This window comes from Prosopis cineraria, unplaced genomic scaffold, assembly GCF_029017545.1.
Source record: "Prosopis cineraria cultivar Desert tree isolate PC_DT_omini unplaced genomic scaffold, ASM2901754v1 PC8, whole genome shotgun sequence".
Classification (NCBI taxonomy): Eukaryota; Viridiplantae; Streptophyta; class Magnoliopsida; order Fabales; family Fabaceae; genus Prosopis; species Prosopis cineraria.
The window spans coordinates 24,556,887-24,563,981 of NW_026555339.1; the positions used below are offsets into that span (position 1 = coordinate 24,556,887).

General features: G+C 32.8%; 1 non-coding gene across 1 annotated transcript; it reads right to left on the reverse strand.

Moving 5' to 3' along the window:
- Positions 1–6,579: 6,579 nt before the first annotated feature.
- On the reverse strand, positions 6,580–6,685 carry LOC129319102 (small nucleolar RNA R71). The gene has a single exon (XR_008595414.1). It is a non-coding gene; the product is annotated as a small nucleolar RNA R71 (small nucleolar RNA).
- Positions 6,686–7,095: the final 410 nt, after the last annotated feature.

Below are 7,095 nucleotides of genomic sequence, written 5' to 3' on the forward strand. Positions count from 1 at the left end.
AAATCGTGAACCGATGGATGTAATGTTTAGGATGTGAGTAAAAGATGAGTTTAATGTTTAGAATGTGAGTAAATGGGATGTTATTGAATATCAATGCATAGATTTTTGGGGGTTTCATTTTTGGTGGATGATATGTGCCTTTGCTTTTCCAGTGCCATAGCAATGATATCTTTGGTGTGCTGCTCATATTCTCCAACATTATTTCAGGGTATGATCCAAATTTGAATCCATCCTACACCAAAAAAAAAATGATTTACAAACATGATTAGAAATATTTTACATAAAAAAGAATTGAAAGTCTGTAAATGAAAATTAAAGAGGTTTCTCACAATGGTGAATGGGAGCTTGGTTTGAACGCAGAGGCTAGAACCTCATCAGATTGATTAAACAAGAGGAGATTTGACTCATAGAACAAAGTGGTAATAGTAGTGAGAAATGGAATTAGTAGACGCAAGTTTTGAATGATTGTTTTATGAAGAAATAACAAAAGAAATAGGTATTTATAGAACTCCAAAAGAAGGTATATGAGGTATAAGTAAATGTAGAGTGAGCATGCGAAAAGTGCAATATGCATGGCTGCAATTAATAGATATGCAATAACAAGCTTGGCATGATTGTCACATGTCAAACATGCAATGACAAGCTTTGCATGATCGTTAAGTGTCAAACATGCAATAACATGCTTTGCATGACCGTCAAGTGTCAGCATGCAATGACAACTACGACATGATTGTCAGGTGTCAAATATGCAATGACAAGCTTTGCATGATCATCAAGTGTCAAAACATGCAATGACAAGCTCTTCATGATTGTAAAGTGTCAAACATGCAATAACAAATACAACATGGTTCTTAGGTGTCAAACATGAAATTCTAACAATATATTCAATACAAATAATATTTATAGCTAGTAATTTTTTTTTGGTAACAAGTAAAATTTTTATGTTAAGCTTTTTATAGAGCTTAAAAGGAAGGTTTGTGAGGTACAAGTAAATATAAGGCATGTATGTGGACATTTGATTTTTTTTTTTGACAACCACAAGGATTAATAAGAAAGAGAAAATAAAAAAGTCATCAAATATGGTATGACTGTCAATTGTAATATATCCCATTATGATTTGATTTCGTTTTTCAAAACATTAATATAGAAATTATCATTGTTCCATGAGGAGGATATATGAAGATGAGATTAACTATAGAATTGAGTCGGGTTTATACTATTACTACATATTATTATTTTTCTTTCTAAAGAAGATGATGAAGATCAAAGAATTGTGACTAAAGAGCATGATAATGGACGGAAGAGATTGAGAAATTTATAGAACTTTCAAAGCATTTATTAATAGGAGTCAGAGAAAAATAAGGCTATCGAGGTAAAAGGGATGTCACAAGGAAACGAAGTAGTGGAGTTTATTGATAATGGAGCATCTCATGATTTTAATTGTCTATGTAGCTCTTTAATTTTAAAAATTCATCACCTTAAATGTTGTATGGAATTGAATTAGGATAAAAATAATTAGCTATTCTCTTCCTATTTTCAAATTAATAAGGTCGACTTTGATAACAAAAAGGTACCCGTGACTATTATTGATATAATTAGAGGGTAGATACAAGTTTATTGAGTAGCTTTTCTCTCCCAAATATATATATATATATATATGTATGTATGTATTTGTATGTATTGTTGTAGTAATTGTATTTGTGTATGTCAAAAGAAATCCCACATTACCTAAATGTAGAGAGCTTCTAGTGTATAAATACTAAGGAATGAAATGAGTTAGTAAAATGGGTTTGGAGAAGAAGTAGGCTTACGCCACAAAACAAGCCAAGCCAAGTATTTTTACAAAAAAAAATAATTATTTATTTATATGAGTTTACTGGAAAACCTTGATTTTTAGCTATTTGGAGTTTGAATTCAAACCTTAAATGTTTTTTGGCCTTTGATCAGATTCTTGAATGGATTTATATTAATCAAATCCATTATGCATTTGTCCCCAACAGCTCTAGGAATTATGCAAGCATAACCGAGGATTTATGTTGTTTTATATTTATGTAACCGAGGCTTTATGGTGTTTAATCTAGCGATTATGAGCCCAACGTTCATGTCTATGATTTCAGACTATATATAGGTGTGGGTACAGGTAGGACAAGGTGCCAGGCTCTAGAGTTTTTAAGCCACTTCTTCCTTCCTCCCTTATTTGTGTCCTGTGTTCATCTGAGTTGCTTTCTTATTAGTGCTACTGTTCTGTTGCCTTGCTTGTGCAAGACATGCTTGTTTAATCCTAAGAACTGCCAGTTCGTCATCCTGGTGTGCCAAAATAGTTTTTCAGGATAGTGTTTTTTGACATGACTCAAGCATCTCTTGGTTTCCTACCTGCTGTCAACAATCTTAAGAACTATTCAAAATATATGACATCCAATACTGAGAATGTCAACTCTAAGGATGTGCCTAGTGGTTCTAATGGAGATTAGTTCATCCCTGCTGTTATTGACGTCCCCCTACCGAGGCCATTCCTAGACATATCAAAGATAGAGGTATTTGATGGCAAGAATTTGAAACATTGGTAGGAACGAGTCTTTACTTGATATGCACAATGTAGTTGCTACTCTTGCTCAATCTAAGCCTACTACTAACACTGACTAAGCCCAAAGAGTTTCATAAACTCATACAAACAAGGTATGCTGACACACTATCATTAATACCTTGTCTAATAATTTGTTTAATGTTTACTGTGTCTATAAGGAAGCCTGTAAGATATGGAAATTCCTGGTGACAAAGTATACTGCTGAGGATGCTGGAAAACAAAAGTTTATTATGGAAAGCTACTATAGATGGGAGATGATCGAGAATAAGTATGTGAAGGAGCAGATCAATGAATATCACAAGTTGTTGGAGGAGCTTTGTACTGAAAACATCAACATCCCATATGAGTTCATTGCTGGAATCCTTATTGAGAAGTTGCCAGAATCGTGGAATGATTACAAACAATAGTTGAAACACAAACAAAAACATTTGTCCTTAATTGACTTGATCACTCACATCATAATCCAAGACACCAACCATAAAGCAGTGCATGTAGCTCAAACTAGAGAAATGACATCCAAAGCTAATATGGTAGAGACAAAGTCTCACAACAAGGTATGACCTTAAAATCAAAGATAATAAAAAGAATAAGAAAACTAATTACAAACCCAGTACCTCTAAGCCCTTTTTTAAGAAAAAAGGAGACTATTTTGTTTATGGTAAACTAAGACACTATACAGCACAATGCAAAAAAAGAGTGAATCGTGATAAGCCTTAAAAGCCAAATGTAAATTTAGTACAATGAGATGATGACAATGATGATGACATCATTATTGCAGTGATGTTTCAAGCTCTCTTAATTTCTAATGTGAAGAAATGGGTGGTAGACTCTAAGGCTACTGGGCATATATGTGCTAACCGAAAGATGTTTGCCTCCTATGATCTTGTAAAGGAAGGGGAAGACTGTGTTTACCTTACTGATTCTCAAAATGCTAAAGCTTAAGAAAAAGGAAAGTGGTCTTAAAGCTCACATTAGGGAAGACTTTAGCTTTGAGTGATGTTCTACATGTGCCTGAAGTTAGAGCAAAACTAGTTTTAGTTGCTTTGTGATGAAAAGTTGGGGTTAAAGTGTCATTTGAATCTAACAAGATTGTTATAACAAAGAATAGTGTATTTGTGGGGAAAGGGTATTGTAGTCAGAGATTGCTTGTTTTGAATGTTGATGAAATGAATAAAACTGCATCTTCTAAGTATATGCATATTTATATGATTGATTCTTTAATTTATGGCAAGCTAGATTAGGTCACTCTAGTAAATGTTATATAAATAGGATGCGATAACTTGGTCTTCTTTCTGAAATTAAAAACAATGATTTCAGAAAATGTGAAGTGTGCACAAAAACCAAACAAAGTAAAAACCTCATTTTTCTAATCAAAGAGAATCTAAATTATCATCTTTAATTCATACTGATTAAAGTGATTTGAAACAAACCATGACTAAAGGTGGTAAAAAAAATATTATATCACTTTTATTGATGACTTTTCAAGATATACTAAGGTACTTATTAAGAAATAAAGATGAGGCTTTTGAAAAATTTCTTTTATACAAAGCAGAAGTTGAGAATCAGTTAAGCAAAAAGATTAAAAGAGTTAGATTTGATAGAGGTAAAAACCATATTTTATTAAATGATTTTTGTGAAAGAAAAGGTATTATTCATGAGAAAACACCATCTTATTCTCCTAAGTCTAATGGTGTTGCTGAAATAAAAAATACAACATTAAAAGAGATAATGAATGCTTTGCTTGTAAGTTCTTCTACACCTGATAACTTATAGGGTGAAGCTATTTTGTCTGCATGTTTTTTACAAAATAGGATACTAATAACCTATTGAAATTAATGCCAATTCAGTTCATTTTCCTACACTTTATATGCTAAATTAGATCAATTGTGAATATTTTAAGTTAAATAGAGGAAAATGAGCGCCATTTCAAATTGGTATAGAAAATAGAGTTTATTGAGAATTTTGCAAAGATGCTGACTTTGATTTTAAACTTTAAAAAATCTCATAACTTTATTTATTGTTTCAGGTGATTTTTATTAGATATTTTTAAAGATATAGAGCCAAACAATAATTGGAGATGCATATGGAAGCAGAGTAGCAGAAAAATGGGAGTCAAAACAAAAGATTAAAGACTCTGTGTCATGTGTCACAGTGCATGCATAGTGCACCGCGGCATGTGGCATAGAGAATGGAGTCTAAAAGATACATATGCACCACGGCGCATTAACAACACGCTGCAGCACATGGCCTTAATTTTGCTGTGCGTTTTGAGCTTCAGAATGAAAAAGTTAGGGTAGAAAAACCATAAACACGCCTCCAGAAGGGAGACCACAACTTGGAGAGATTCTTTGAAGTTTGCTCTGCTAGGGTTTAGGCTTTTTGAAGGAGATTTGACCAAGGATTGAAGATCTGAAGAGATTCAAGTGGATTTCCTTCGGTTTTTCTTCTTCTCTTCCCTTTTCTCTCTTTGTTTCTGATATGGATGCTATATATTGTAACATTTATGACTTTTTTCTGAACATGAGTAGCTAGTTCCCTTGTTCTAGGATTATTTCAAACTTTTGTATGGATTAATATTTGAATATTCCTTTCTTTTGGTAGTTAATGATATTTATGTGTTTATTTTATCCTATACTTAATGCTTTTAAGAGCTTGATCACCATTTATATTGCTTTGTTCACTTGAGTTGTGCTTGAGAGAGCTAATTTAGGTGTAGAACTTGGATAAAATAGTATTGGACTTGAAATTTTACGAAGATAAATGGATGGTTTTGTTGGTAAAATAGAGATATTTTATTAACTCTTTACAGTTACATTAAGATTGGTACTTAAAATTTGTTCTTACTAATTATTTTCAAGGGATTGTAAAATTTTAGTGTTTTCAAATGTACTTGATTTTGACTTGAGAAAGCTTTTTCAAGTGAATTAGAATCTTAGACTAACACTTATTTTCATTAAAAAATATATTAGAGAGGAATTAATTTAATTTTTATGAAATACAAAGGGGAGGGATAATCCTAGTTCCTCATCTCCAAAAGTTAAAGTTTCAACAAGTTTTAATTGCTTTCAAATTATTTTAATTAGATTTTTATTACTTTCACACAAAAAGAAATACTTTTAATTTTGCTCAATCTATCTCAAAGATTGATAGTGAATTTTAACCCTCATTTGCCTAAAATCCTCATGGGAACGATAACTCTAGAATATTCTATACTTGTGACGACCAGTACGCTTGCGGTAACACTTGATGGCGAACAAGTTCTTGGCACTGTTGCTGGGGACTTAAAGCGGCAATTATTTTGTGTTAGTTAACTTTTGCTATTGTGTTAGTAGGTTATGCTTGAGTTTTTTTTATTTAATATTTTTTTACGTATAGGTAGTTTAATTAGTTTTTACAGATTTTATAGTTTTAAATTTTATTGATAAGTTTGATACTTGTTCCTTGGTTTTACCTTATAGGTACCTTCTTGATGCATGCAAGGACTCTTTCCCGGTGAACTTGAAGTTGTTCTTGAAGGAGTGGTTGAAGAAAAAGGTGAAACAAGTGAGGAAGCCACTCTTGAATTTGGAGATGACATTCCTCCTCTTAGCAACAATATGGAGGGAGTTGATCAAGATGAGAACGACATCTTTACTCTGGATGACTTTCTCGATCGGGAAGCACAATCTTATCATTCTAGCATCCAGTTACCAAAAATTCAAACTAGAAACTTTGAGGTTAAACAAGTCATAATCTAAATGATACTAATGTATGGAAAATTTAAGGGTAATGCTGATGAAGACCTTAATGATCATCTTGCAAGATTTATAGAGGTATGTGAGAATTTCAAGCAAAACGGTGTCTCTAAGGATGCACTGAGATTGTGATTATTCCCTATATCTTTGAAAAATAAAGCAAGAGCTTGGTTGAATTCTCTTCCTGAACATTCAATTGAAACATGGGATGACCTAGTAGCTAAGTTTAAGGCAAGGTTCATTTCGAGGAGTAGAAGAGCAATATTGAGAGGTGAGCTTCTCAATTTTGAACAATAACTGGGGAACTTTTCTATGAAGCTTAGGAACGATTCAAGGAGTTGGTAAGAAGCTATCCTAATCATGAACAAAAGAAGTATATCCTCATGGAAGCTTTTTGGAATGAGTTAGATGATGCAACAGTGACCATGTTAAACAATGCTTCTAATGGTGGCATTGGCAAGATGAAGGTTAATGATTTGTATAACTTATATGAAGATATTGCTTCTAGTACCATGCAACAATCCCACAAGAGAAGACATGCGAGGGGAGGTTCGTAAGAATCTAGCTCCTATAAGGAACTTTAATTAGAGGCAATAAATTAGAGATTTGATAGTCTTGAGATTCAAATGAAAAGAGGGACTTCTTCTGGGGGTAAATGGATTACAAGCTTCATCTCAAGCTTGTGAACATTATGGTGAAGGACATGTATCGGATCATTGCCCCTACACTCTGGAAACAATAAGCTACATGAATAATGCATGGAGATCTCCTCAACAC